Source organism: Parus major, chromosome 2 (assembly GCF_001522545.3).
Source record: "Parus major isolate Abel chromosome 2, Parus_major1.1, whole genome shotgun sequence".
NCBI lineage: Eukaryota > Metazoa > Chordata > Aves > Passeriformes > Paridae > Parus > Parus major.
This window is the reverse complement of record NC_031769.1, coordinates 11,241,733-11,255,238: the sequence shown is the minus strand read 5'-3', so window position 1 is coordinate 11,255,238 and position 13,506 is coordinate 11,241,733.

The following is a 13,506-nucleotide window of genomic DNA, read 5'->3' as shown; positions in this document are numbered from 1 at the left end:
CCTCCCGCCTGCCTTCCCCTTCCCCCTCTCCTGCCCTGCCGCCTGAGGTGGGGGCGATGCGGGAACATGGCTGGCGCCTTGGCGCGGCGGCAGCGCGGGGGAGGGAGTTGTGTCGGCTAGAGCTGGCTCATCCTCCCCGCAGTAGCGGCTGAGGAGCGCCACGTGTCTCCGTCGCGCCTGCGGCTTCCCTGGGCAGCCCCTTTAGCGGGGGCTCTCCGGCGGCTTCCCGGCGCCCTCCCGGCTCTGCCGGAGGCTCGGCGGGGGAATCCGCCTCCAGCGTGTCGGTTCCTCGCAGGCCGGTGCTTCTGAGGCGGCTCGGGCTCGCCGTCCCGCCCGGCTGCTGCTCGGAAGGCTCCGGCAGGGAGCGGAGAGCGCGGCTCCCGCTGGGAATGCAGGACAGACGGACAGTCGGCTCCTGCCGGCGTCTGTCATGGGCGCGGGCAGGGCCACCCAGAGGCCCCGAGCTCTGTTCTTCCTCTTCTTGCCTCTCATCCTTTCTCAGGTGTGTCTTCCCACTGAGGCTTCTCAGCACCGCAGTGGGTGGTCAGGCGCCGGTAGGAAAAGGAGGTTGTTCTGTGAGTACTGGCGGCTGAGAGACAGAGTGTGAGTCAAGGAGAGCCACAGAGGCACAGCAGTTGGGAGGAATTGCTCTGGGCAGGAATCGCAGTCTTTCTGCCTTCCTTTTCGTTCCCCTGTACGCACTGATGCTTTTGCTTGGGGAGTGGTTAGTCCTAAGTGCGCTCTTAAACTCCCTGTATTGTAACAGCACGCTGGCAGAATAATTCTGTTGGTCATAGCAGCGTGTGTAGTCACAGAAACAGTGAAAGCGTCGGGTTTTAGTAATTTAAGCAAATAAAGCTGTATTACCCTGTATACAGTTGTTTGTGGTAGTTTGCATAAGTAAAAGAATTTGCGGAATCGTGCCAACCTATTGCACAAAATAATAATGCAAGTCAGGGAGAGAGTCAGGAACAGCATCAAAATGCTGACTCGAGTTTTACATTTTAATTGCTGAATTAATTACTGGTTTTATTCAACGTCTTCATCACAGACAACTCACATCGTAAAAATACACGTGCTCATCCTGTCAGCTTTCGCACAAACACATGTGGAAGTACAGTCATTTGAGTAGTTCAGTCAAAATTACTCATAGATAAGTGTTTGAAGCCATACCTGAAAATGGATTTTTATACCTAGCATGTGGGCAGCTCACATTTGCAAATTTACACTGAGACTAAAATGAGTGTGATTTGATATCAGAAACGATCCATTGACAAATAGATTGCATACAATGAGCATTAATGTCTCTGCAGGGAATTTAGTATTTTCTTTCCTGAATCTGAAATCTTGAGTCACAGATCATAATGAAGGCAAACTTCTATAACAGAAGTATGTAAACGTCCATAAAGTCACACTTTGTTCAAAAGGTTCTGGTTTGCTTTGAAATCACATTAGTTTATTTGAGAATAGCTCTGTAAAAGCTAAATCAAGGTCTTTGAGTGATTCGGGGCTTGTAACCTGTAAAATCAGGAAGATCTTTTACTAGTAGAAAATATGACTATTCCAGCATCATGGATCAAGGACCATTGTCATCTCAGAACTTTGAGAAAGATGACTTCTTGTTGCTTGTGTTTGGTTTGGTGCAGACATTTCTAAAAAATAGCTATTTGCTGTAGCTAAAGCATTCACACTGTCTCTCTTACTTCCCAATACAACCTCAATGCTAAGGAGCTCCTATTTTCTGAAAGTATTATTTTCTTCAATTGCTCTATTGTACACCATAAACATATAAGTGATTAATTTCCCCCCCCCCCCCATGTAACTAGGACTATGCCAATGATTTCACTTTTTTCATCATTATAGCTACTCCTTGTCCTTCAGCAGAGCTGTCCAGGAAGAATTGTGTTTTGGCTGTGTCAGGTTTTTAGAGATGGGAGGAGAGGAAAGGATGTGGAACTGTTTGTTCTTGAGTCTGTCTTGATATAGTAAAATATCTTCCAGCAAAACAATTGCCTATAATCTTAAAAGGAGTGAGTGACTGCCTGTCTTAAGTGTTGAATATTGTTGGGGAAAACAGTGTTAGCCTTGTGGGATATTGTTAATGCAGCTAGGTACACATGTATAAATCATACTGACACTAAGAGAATAGGCTCTTTTAAGATATGCAAACTGATAAATAGAAACTGCTTATTTGAATAAAGCCTCAGCAGATCATTTGCACACTACATTAGGTGCTATAATTGTCCTGTTACTATAATACTAAATTGAACCAGTTTACATGGATAGGGAGAGGATAGGCGGGTTTGACTTCTCTTTGATACTGACCATTGCAGGTGGTCTGGTGCATCCTTTTCTCGTTGCCTGTTTTTCCCCTGTGCCATATAGGTCAAGCCTATCTGCCCATCTTTGAATCTTATCACTACCTAAAAAGTCCTGATTGACCTTTTGAGATACTTTGGATTGCTACCAAACCTCCCCTACTGCACCTGCATCATTACAGGTGCTGCTTCAGAATATGCAGCAGTTCATCTCCTGGTGTAATACCACAGATGGATCCAGTACTACATTTGGCACAGCATTTTCCATTGAAATCAGGTTCAGCTGGGAAGAACAAGTTATGCCTAAAGAGAACAAGATTACAGCATGAATACCAGAACTGAACAAATGGATTTCCAGACAACTGAAACAGTTTTCTACAGCTAGACCTTTCTTGGGTGTGGATTCTCTGGCATCTATGATACATGAGCCCACACTTCCAAGTTTGTCTGAGGTGCTTGGAGGAGTTGTCTCTTCTTCTCTACTGTCTTTTTTTCATGAGACTTATGAATCATAAATACAAATTCTGGATATTCAGCCTTTTAGTATTATTAAAAACCAGTCAGAGAACAGATGAAAGGATTTACAGAAATTCTGGCATTTTAAAATTATGCAGGCTAGTCATGGAATGCACAGATAAGCATGAAAGAAGGAACTAATAAATCATTTAGATATAATTTCTGAGCAGATGGTGTCAGTGATTTCTTCAAGAGAGCTGACTGCTTTCTTTCATAAGACTCCCCTACTTCCCATACTACAATATTTCCTGGTCCTACATGTCAGTTTTAGAGGATTTTTTACTGTTTTCAGTGACGAATGGTAAACCATCACCATATATTCATCATGAAGGAAAATCATGTATTGTACATGAGCTATAGCCTTTTCCTGATTGTCAAATGGCTGTTGTTTTAAATTTGCTGTAACTGTTTCTTCAGTTGAAAGATTAGGTACAAATTTAGGGCATTGAGTAAACTCCCACTGTAATAAAACTACAAGAGTTTTTAATGGTACTTGAATCTGGCCTTCTTTAAATTAAAATCACAAATTTAATTCCTATGTTTACTTAATTAAAATTGTTCCTAATTAAAATAAAAAAGACAATGATTGAACAATATTTTGTAGAAGTAATTTCTTCTACTTCGTTTTTATCTTGGAATCTAAATGTAAAACATGATAAATCAGTTGCAAATTAATTCATAGTCAAAACATTTTGAATGGGAATGGTGTTACATAACTTTAAAACCAAAACTATTGTTCAGCTTGTAGTAGTTTTGAAGCCCTCAGGGTTTTATGGAAAATGTTCTATAAGTAGTTATATGGAAAATATGTCAGTGTGGTCTTCAGGCTTAATATTATTTCTTCTCTGGTAAATTCATGTATGATTTCTTAAATGATACATACAAATTATTAATTTGTGCTCAACAGGTTCATTATGTCACTGTTTTTCCTTCCTTCTGCTTCCAGCTCCTAAATTTACTTAGAACTACCATCAAACAATGTGCTATGAATGTCTAGGTTATCTAACTTTCCAACTTTGATTATTGAGAAAAAAACAAACCAAGTTCTAAATCCCTAAAAACTCATATGTCTGTGGTTTGATGTGACCTGGAGTCCACTTCTTAATTGAAAAGTGCATTCTTCTTTGTGTTTTATTGGGTAGGAAAATTCACAATTGAGCTAAGTACCACCCAAAATCATTGCACACCAAAGAGGATCTGTGTTACTGTGAAAGATATATTGTGTAAGATAGACTCTTTTAGGAAAAAATGAGCCATGTTACTCACATGTATCACAATTGGTCAGAGGTTTAAAAAATAGTCAGAAACAGGAAAAAAACCTGCCTAACACTTCAATAAAAGGAAACATTGTGCTAATTAGACAATTAATCAGTCATACAATTGACTAAGCTATTTCTCCAGTTTGGGGAGAAGAATATGAAAGCCTTTCTCACCTAGAAAACTTCCACAGTGAGGCATCATTTGGTGCCACAGGGTAATTTGCAAACTTGCTCTGCTATAAGCCACTAAAGGTGTATGTCTCATTGGGAAAGGGGTAAAGCCATATATGCATGTTCACAGTCTGCATTAAAAGGATATAGACTACTTGTGTAGTTCTGCAGCTTTCTCTTAAGTATTACAAAAGAATTTGAGATATCAACGAGAATTCTTGCTGTTTGTGAGATAATTCTCAAATTGTGTTTGTTTACTTTCATGCTCAGTGTAAAATTGTGAACAATAACCTTAGAACATTGTCTAAAATGCAGAACTTTATTTTAGATGAGTGTCCTAATTGATTATAGGTGGTATTATCCTTTTGTACAGTACTTCTCAATTAGTGAATCCTTGGAACAGCTTCACCAGAAGTGTTGGAGTGTGCCTATTCAGAAAATGTCTTTCTGATTGATGGGTAGATGGTGGAGGAAGGCTTTCAATGTGCTTGGGCAAGACTTATCTCATTAAGCATTGCTTTCTTGTCATTTCTGAATTGTTAAGCTATATATATATATGTACATATATATATATATATATATATGTGTGTGTGTGTGGTATGCACTGTGGAATTTTACATGGAGGTCACTTCTGTTGAAGAGTGAAGGATATTGGAGTTCTCTGAAGGTATCTTATACCGTATTCCTTGACAGAGCTTGGTTTAGCCACTTGTTTCCAAAAAGACATGAATACATCAACTAAGTGCTTATGTGGATTGGGGCCAAATGGAGAATTTGGCTTGAAGCTTTTTCTGTTTCTTCCCTTTGCCAAATTGATGGAAATAACTGCAAGGGGAAAAGTCTGAAAGAACTAGAAGAGATAAAGAGTATAGATGATTTATGCAATTTAGGGCTGCTCAAGGAGACAGTAGTCTCTTCCCCTTTTTTATGACCTTGGGGATCATTTTTATGTGTAAAAAAAACCAAAAAAAGCACAGTTTGTTTTTGTTTTTTTTTTTACCTAGAATTATGTACTTATAACTATATTTCAAGAAATGCTACCATTAGTAATGGTCTGACCTAGTTAATTTGGTGGGTAAGGGTAACTTCCTTCCTAAATGTAAGCTTTGATGTTTTATAAACATCACATTGGTTGTTCCACAAAAAATAGAATTTTACATAGTTAATGTGGCAGTATAGTTGAAGTAATAAAAATGTAGTTACATGGTTACTGATATGATGAATTAAGAATGCAGTCCTCTCAAATACTTGCTTGTGCAGCAGTTCCCCCAAATATTCAACCGCTCTCATGATACTGGTGAATTTTGGTTTATCTAAAATTAAACTGATTGTGGTTTATAATTTGAAGTCTTTATGTTTTGTAATACATGAGAGTTAAATAGATGACCTCGTTGTCCATTGCAGTCTAAATACTCAGCTTCCTATTTACCAAATGGTTTTGCTGAATTTTAAGAATTTATATTGCTTTTATTTGTACTGTTAAGCAATGGATTTGATATATATTTCTCGTTGGATTATTTTACCTTTGAGGATAGATTTCACTCTTTGCAATAGAAATTGTGCATGTTTTCTTTGCAGTTTTGTGCCTTGCCTGAAAATGGGAGCCCCAGCAGTGCTCAAAATGACTTAGATGGTTGTGGAGACCTCAGGCAGCCGTTAGTGATGGACAGGATGCTACATGGCTGCAGATTTTAGTGTACGTGCTGTGACCCTAGTCCTTCAAAGGCTCTTGTTCACTGTGGTGTCTTTGGATTGAAAGAGGATTAAAAATTGCCTAAGCCTAATGGAGACATTGATTTGGAGGGCAGTGAGGTGGAGGGAGAGCATAACTGCTCTAAATGGAATGTGTTCCAGAGTGTACAGGACATTTTTGTCTCTTCCAAAAACTGTCTGGGGAGTACAGTGCCACAGAGTTGTGTTTGCAGGACTGAGGAGACAAGAAAAGCAGTTTTGGTACCAGAGCTGAGAGTGGGATCATCATTACATGTGTGTTAGCAGCTGGTAAATTCTGAAGAGAGATTACAATTACCTAGTGAATGCAATCAAGTAAGGGATTCCATCCAAATAATTAGCATTTCAAAAGCAGTCTTTGCCTTCCTTCTTATTATCCATTTTCCTTTTCTCCTTGCTTTCACTATTTTCAACTTTCTTCCCACCTCTTTCCTTCTTTCTTCTTAAATTGAAGATAAGAATGACAGGAGTTTTTTTCACTCCCATACTTGGTTTTAGTATAGTAGTTGATTCCTACAATGTTCATACTCTTACTTCTAAATATTTTATGACATTGATTCAGTATCATAACAGATGATGAAAAATATGTAAAGTTTCCCTTACAGAATTAAAAAAAATAGCCTTTAATAACTGGCAGAGCCAATTTCAATTTTTTTATTTCAATTTCAATTTCTTGATTTGCAAGAAGCCAATCTGAATACTTTATGCAATGTAATCTGTTTTCGTCCTCTGAGGGGAATTAATAACATCTCATTTATCTTGGTCTGTGAAAACTAAAAAATTAGCAAAGATGTATTTAATATTGAATTCCTTGGAAAATGCATTTGTATACATCCTTTGTGCAGAGCAACACCAGAAAAAGTCTAATCTCACATTCTGTAGCACAACCCCCACCCTCCCCCTGCAAAAAATAACAAACAAAACTAACAAACAAACAAACACAAAAAAAAACCCCAAAAAACCCAAACATATTGCTTATGCCAGAACCCGCAGTTTAGAGATAGTTTGACAGAAATAACTGAGAATTTAAGTGACATATTTAAACTATGGAAAAGAGCTGAGTAAAAAGACCAAAGCAGACTGGTTTTGCTTTTATTTGCAGAATTAATGTTGTAAACTTCTGTGGAGTGAAGAATTTTAGAGTTTGAGCTCATGCTCAAACATATTAAATATCCATATACAAACACATTAAATATCTGGTTTCTTGCCTTTTTGTTTTTCTTTTTTCTTTACTTGCATAACATTTCCTTGAATCCTCTTAGAATTTTAATGAAGAAAAATTGATTTATTTGATTGTTTTTGCAAATGACCAAAGTCCTTTTAAAATACATTTGAGTAATAGCATTAGGATCATTATGTGAAAATAGGCTGCATATTGTGAGTAAATTGAATGGTGATTGTTTGGATCAGGCATAGATGAAGCACATTTAATGTTTAATGTTTACAGTCAGTTTTCTTAGGCTGATCATTTCCCTTCCAGGAAGGCAGAGTGTCTTTGATATTGAATGTCTCCATTTGCTGCTGAGGCCAAATGCCTCACACAACATCTTGTCTTTTGAATCTTGAGTTGTAGGAAGGTTGGCACAGGTATCCCATTGCTATCACAAGTGTTATGGTGTAGTTCTCTTCAACATTTTTCACCCAGGGAATCAGGAGGTCCATGTGGCTTACCTCATCCCCTGTGTCCAGGAGTACAGGAGTACTTTGGAGTATGGTATAGCATCTTCCACGGAAGGGAAGAATGTCAATTACAGGCTAAAAACATCAGGCACGGCATGGTTCCACTGCCAAGCGAGTTGCAGCTGGCCTGAAAATCATTTTGTTTTGAGAAAGAATCAGTGTAGTTTTAGAAACTTGGGTCCTGTGAGGAAATTCTTAGTGTGAAGCTGTCTGGGTGAACAGCGTGAGTCAGTGCAGGATTGTGATTAATGAGAAAAGAGGAAGGATTTCACAGCTGGCAGATTCATATCCAAGGGGTACCTCCTTGTTCAGGAAAAATAATTGTTAGAAGCATGAGGATGCAAAAATTACTGAAATTACAGACATTTTCTTTGCAGGAGTTAGGGCCACAGTGTCCCAAAAGCCATGCACCCTGCCAAGAGGCCACAGTGTGTGCTGCTGTAGATGGTGTCATTAAAGGATGGAGATTGCTGCCAGTACTGAAAATGAAGGTGAGCACAACTTGTGGAGTAGGTCAGGCAGCCAAGTCTGGAGCAGCAATCCCTTCCATGGCACCCTGGTGCAATGCCAGTCAGCAAACATTTGGACAAAGAGCAACAACCATCCTTAAAAGGAAAGGTGTAGTGTGGGTGTTGGAGGAGCAGGCTGCTGAGCACGGCTCCAGCACACGGATCACACGAGGAAGGCAAATGGGAGATTTGTACCCTTTTCCCTTATCGTGGAGCTAATTCAGTTTTACAACCTTTTCAGCCTGTAATGAGTTCACATCATCAGGTTTGCAGCACAGTTTCCTCTCTGCTCTGGGTTAAACCTCATGAGATAACGAGATAACAATCATGAAGTAGTTTCCAAATTAACTTTAAATCATTTTGCCACCTAGATACTGTACTTAAAAATGAAGATTTTATCTTGTTACATCTTTCAGGACATGAGAGTTTAATAAAAAATTTATTTGACCAGAAATAAAGAATTCAGATTTGAGTACCATATGACAATTAGTATTTTCATGATTTTCTCTGTAATGTTTAATATTCACTAACAATTTTACTATATTATCCATATTTCTTAAGAGGCAGAAGTTATCCACAGAACAAAAAGATGGACAGTGGTTAAACAGCAGGAGCAGAATGTTCATTCTCGTCAACAAGAGCAGTAGTTCACTCTAACCAACAACATTAACAGTTCTGTGACAAAAGAGAGGAAAGTCACAGATCACAGAATGGGTAAGGCTTCAAGGTTATCTGGTCAAATCTCTCTGCTCAAGCAGGGTCATCCTAGAAAATGTTGCACAGGATTTTGCATCTAGATGGATTTTGAAGTTTCCCCTATGCAAGTTTAGCAGTAGAGACATTGGGAGCCGTGGGTCCACTGAAGTGTCAAGGCTGAGTCTGGAAAGAATTGTGAATCTGCTGAGCTGGACAAGGGCTAGACATGTTCTGTGCTAGACCTGCCCTTCTGGAGGGGAAGCTGGGGTTCCAGGTAAGCTCTGTATTTCTGGTGACACTGTCTTACAAACTCAGATTGTTGATAATAGAGTTATTTTCAGGACTCCAGGCTGCAAGAAAAGCCTTAGTTGGAAAACAGCTTGGTATCTCAGCTAGGCTTTGCTAGGTTTTTCTGATGTGCAGTTGGGGTATATTCAGGCAAAATGCAAGCGAAACAGTAAAAAAGATGGGGTGAGAATATAAAAACAGGGAAATGAAAGAGTTCTAGCTATAAAGTACGACTGCTTTATTGCAGAGCTGCTGTTCCATTTGTCAGAAAGACTGTTGTCTGTGAACAGTTTCCATTAGGTAAAACCATTTTGGTATTCCAAGCTAGCTAGAGACAATGGGATTATTAACTTGCACTGGACTTGAATGGTTTCAAGAAGTGGAAATTAGTAATGCTGCAGTATCACAGTGGATGAAGTAGTAAAAGTAAATTGGAAAGAACAACGTGGTTATTATAAAGTCCTTAACATCTTTTTCTCTAAGTATTTCAGAATTATCTAAAGCCAATTAGACTTAGTATGATTACATCATTACAGAAATAAGGTTAGCATGTGAAGAGTGTGTTGTTAACAAAGTCCAATAAAACAATATAAAATTATCCCTTCAACAAAGCACCATAAACAATTAGTGTTTTGATATGCAGTGTGGACTCTGACTCATACAAGCTTAAGCTAAATGGAAGCTCTCTGCTATGATCAGGGACGAAGGAGAGTTCTCTGGAGTACAATCATAGCAGCTATTTTTTTCTTATTAACTACAGATAGCTTCCCAAGCCTGTGACAGGATTTGCTGGAGCAGGGTTTTTTCCTCTGGTATGTCTAAGTGAAGATCACATAAAAAGGCAATGTGGGGCTACTTTCTTCTGATGTTGTGGTTAGCTTGGATTAAACTGAAAGCCATGTATTCTCATTAAGTTCTAGAAGCTGGTTTATGGCACTCATTTCTTTTTGTTTCAGCTGTGAGTTCATGTTAAAATGCTGATACACCACTGTTGTTGCCTAAACAGCTCAGTTGCTGTAACTGAGTAAAATCACCAGTAAGCAGAATTTCCCCATTTGTGGCTTTGCCTCGTGCTGCTCTTCCTTGTCCCTCTTGAGATGCCTCAAGAGATGCAAATGGAGTGGATTCAAACTTCAAACATCAAATAACTAGTGTATATTTGGGTTGTCATATGCTAATAGCATAAATATGTCCATTTTAGCTTGTTCTTGCTATTCTTGCCCTTCCTGTCACCAGGCACCAGGTTCATTTCTCCTGAGTGATAGCTGGGTCAAGGACAGCTACAGGCACTTACCATATCTGGTACACTAAAATATTCACGCTGAATCGGAGTGACAAATCAAACTGTGTTATGTGCTTCATTAAATCAATTAGTTCAGACTATGAGGAGGGTACCATTACACTTTTAATGATGTTGGCTATCTGATACAGACAAGGGAAGAGTTTAAAATCAAATTACATCAAATCATATTGGGAAAAACCTATGGAAATAAGAATGCAGGTGTGAAAACCTTCAAAGTCATCATGAATTGTTGGGGGTTTGGGTTTCTTTCTTTTGTACTTATGAAATTTTTTCCCTGGGTCTGCATGTGTGCTGGAAAGATTGACCACTCTCATGGCTTTCATAGGTTGGAATTAGAGAGTCATTAGCTTGATCTCAGTAAAAAATGATGTTTAATGTAATACAGTGTTGCTGGTAAATTTCTAATATTGTACCTTAAAATATGTTCTTTACTTAAAAGATTGTACTTGCTACATCTGAGGATATACACACTTCTTGTAATTATCAAGGCTGCTACTGAAGAATAAGGTTTTCCAAAGATGCTTTTAAGATGAAATTTTGAGTGTAAATACTCAACTGGTAAAAGAAACTATGGTTAAATTTTGATGTTACAAATTCCTCTAGGCAGATAAAATCATATTTGCTGGATATAAGTAATTTTGATAGAAAAGAGTACCTTTAAATTTGTGCATGCTAGTGACTTCAAATAGAAGAAAAAAATAAATCTAGTTTATTCTAAAGATGTTTCATAGCGTGTGCAGTCTGCTTGCTTTATTTATATTCTGAAATACTTTCATGTTGAAATACTTCGTAAACATATGCTGAATAAGATAACATATATTTAATCCTGTGTCTACATCTCTCCAGGAAAAAGTGTAGGCTGTTTAATATGATTCTTTCATATTTTTATTTCTCTTCCTTTTAAAAATCTTTTTTTCTCCAGACTTTCCTTTTCTCTCTCACTACAAAATTAGTGTTTTAGAAGATGCTAAACAGATTCTGTCTTTTTTTTTTTTTTTTCCCAAAGCACAAAAACCTTTAGCAATTCTAATGCTGCTTTTCAGGAAAAATAAAAATTTGAATAAACCACTCATGAATAGTGAGTTATGCATTGGTATTTTTTGAGTCATGTTAAATTTTTATTGTATAAACCCAAGATTGCTGTTATTCTGCTCTTCACAGCCTAAGTGAAGTATTGATGCTGTGAGCTCTAGCCTGTGTTTTGATCATGCTGTGGCCAAGTGTTTTAAAGTTAGCTCAGGTATTTTTGGACTTCCCTGTGCTGTAGAGAGTTTTCCTCAGAATGGTCCCTAATGGAGGCTTTATCCTCCTGCTCCAAACTTTCTGTCACTGGCTTTCAGAGAGGATTGTGGCCATGACTTGTGATTGATGTCCCCAGACAGAAGATAGCAGATATCTTAGTTTCATGTATTGCTCTAACTTGCCTGCAAATCTGCAAATACACAGAAAAAATGTGTTCTTATGAAGAGAGTATGGGTTGATTTATTCACTGAAGACCAAAGAAAGTTAGAAATTGCCAACTTTTCCATCATAAACCAAACTATTTGAAATGCACAGTGCCAGATGCCTAAAAATTTCCTAATACTACTGACTCTGTGGCAGAAGATTGGGATAGAGAGTGTATAAATGATGCATTCATCAAATGATTCATTAGCTGAAACTTGAGGAACTTGAAAGCCCAGTGCATCTCTTCACTCCTTTATTTTTCCAAAGTTATTTTTGTCTCCTTATTCTTTCTGCATTAAATATTTAAAATATTTAAATATTTTAAACACTTTTTGTCCAATCTGATTAAAACAGGTTATGACCATTATCAAAATAAATATTTAGACATATGCATTAGAATAATAATCATACCCAAACTCAGTTTACAAATGTTAAGGAATATGTATATGTTTGAAACAGTTCTATAATCAAGGGAACACATTGGAATGTGACAGTAAGCCTTTTTTATTATTATTACTGTAATTTCCTTTGTAAGTATTTAATGCTATCAGTATATATAATATACTTACACTAGCACTGTACCATTTATGATGGAAAGACCAGATTTGTATCAAAACAACACTAATATATATCAATATCTGCCTTAGAAGGTAACGAATGCAAAACACTCCCTCAGTTCAAAGAAGTGGAAATTCTGTTCATTATTTTAATGTATTATTTGGCTTAGTGGAATTTATTAATTGAAGAATTTTTATTCCTGTACTGATTTCTGTGTGACTTCAGGGGGTTATTTTTTTTCAGCTGGAACAGTGTCTGCACACTGATCAAGTCTCAGCTGAGTGAACACTTTCCAATTCAGGTGATGCATGAAGAGGACAGTATAATGCATATGTCATGAAAGAACACAGCTGTGTTTGTTGTTAAACTTGGTAGCAAAGTGATGGTCTAAAAAGGTTGATTAACTGGCTACTCTTATATTTCTTTGTAAAACATAAAATCTTGGAGTTTTGGGCTTTTTTTCTGAAGCCATTTTTTGAAAGGAGAGATGAAGTGATCGTGTGAATTTGGAAAGTCACACTGAAGTGAGGTGCTAGGCTGCCTGTAAAGACTTGAACCAGATTTAAAACCAGCCAAACAACCAACAAAACCAATATCCAAGAATGATGAGAAAATGACAGATATTGGGTATTACAAATATTTTTACTCTTTTAATCTTTGTGCAATCTAAGTGTAAATATTAGAATCTTTTGCAGACTCCTGATTTGTTTTAACATCTTTGTTTGTCTGAAGAGACAGTGTGAAAATCAGTACCTAGAAATCAAGAACCACAGGAATAAGAATATCTCACTGCTAAAAGATGTTATGAAACACTGTTCATTTACTATACCCCTCCTTTCTCTCCTTCAAAACTGTCAGTTTTATAGATGTTATCTTCATCTACAGGCTCTCAAATAATCAGTGAGCTGTTTGGAAATATGGGCCAGTGCTGCCAGTAAGATAGATACCATGTGAGTATTTAAAGTTGTTTTGATGTTGAGGGGCCTAGTCTTTACAATAGAACATAGAGATTTTGTTTCTTTGTTTTGTGG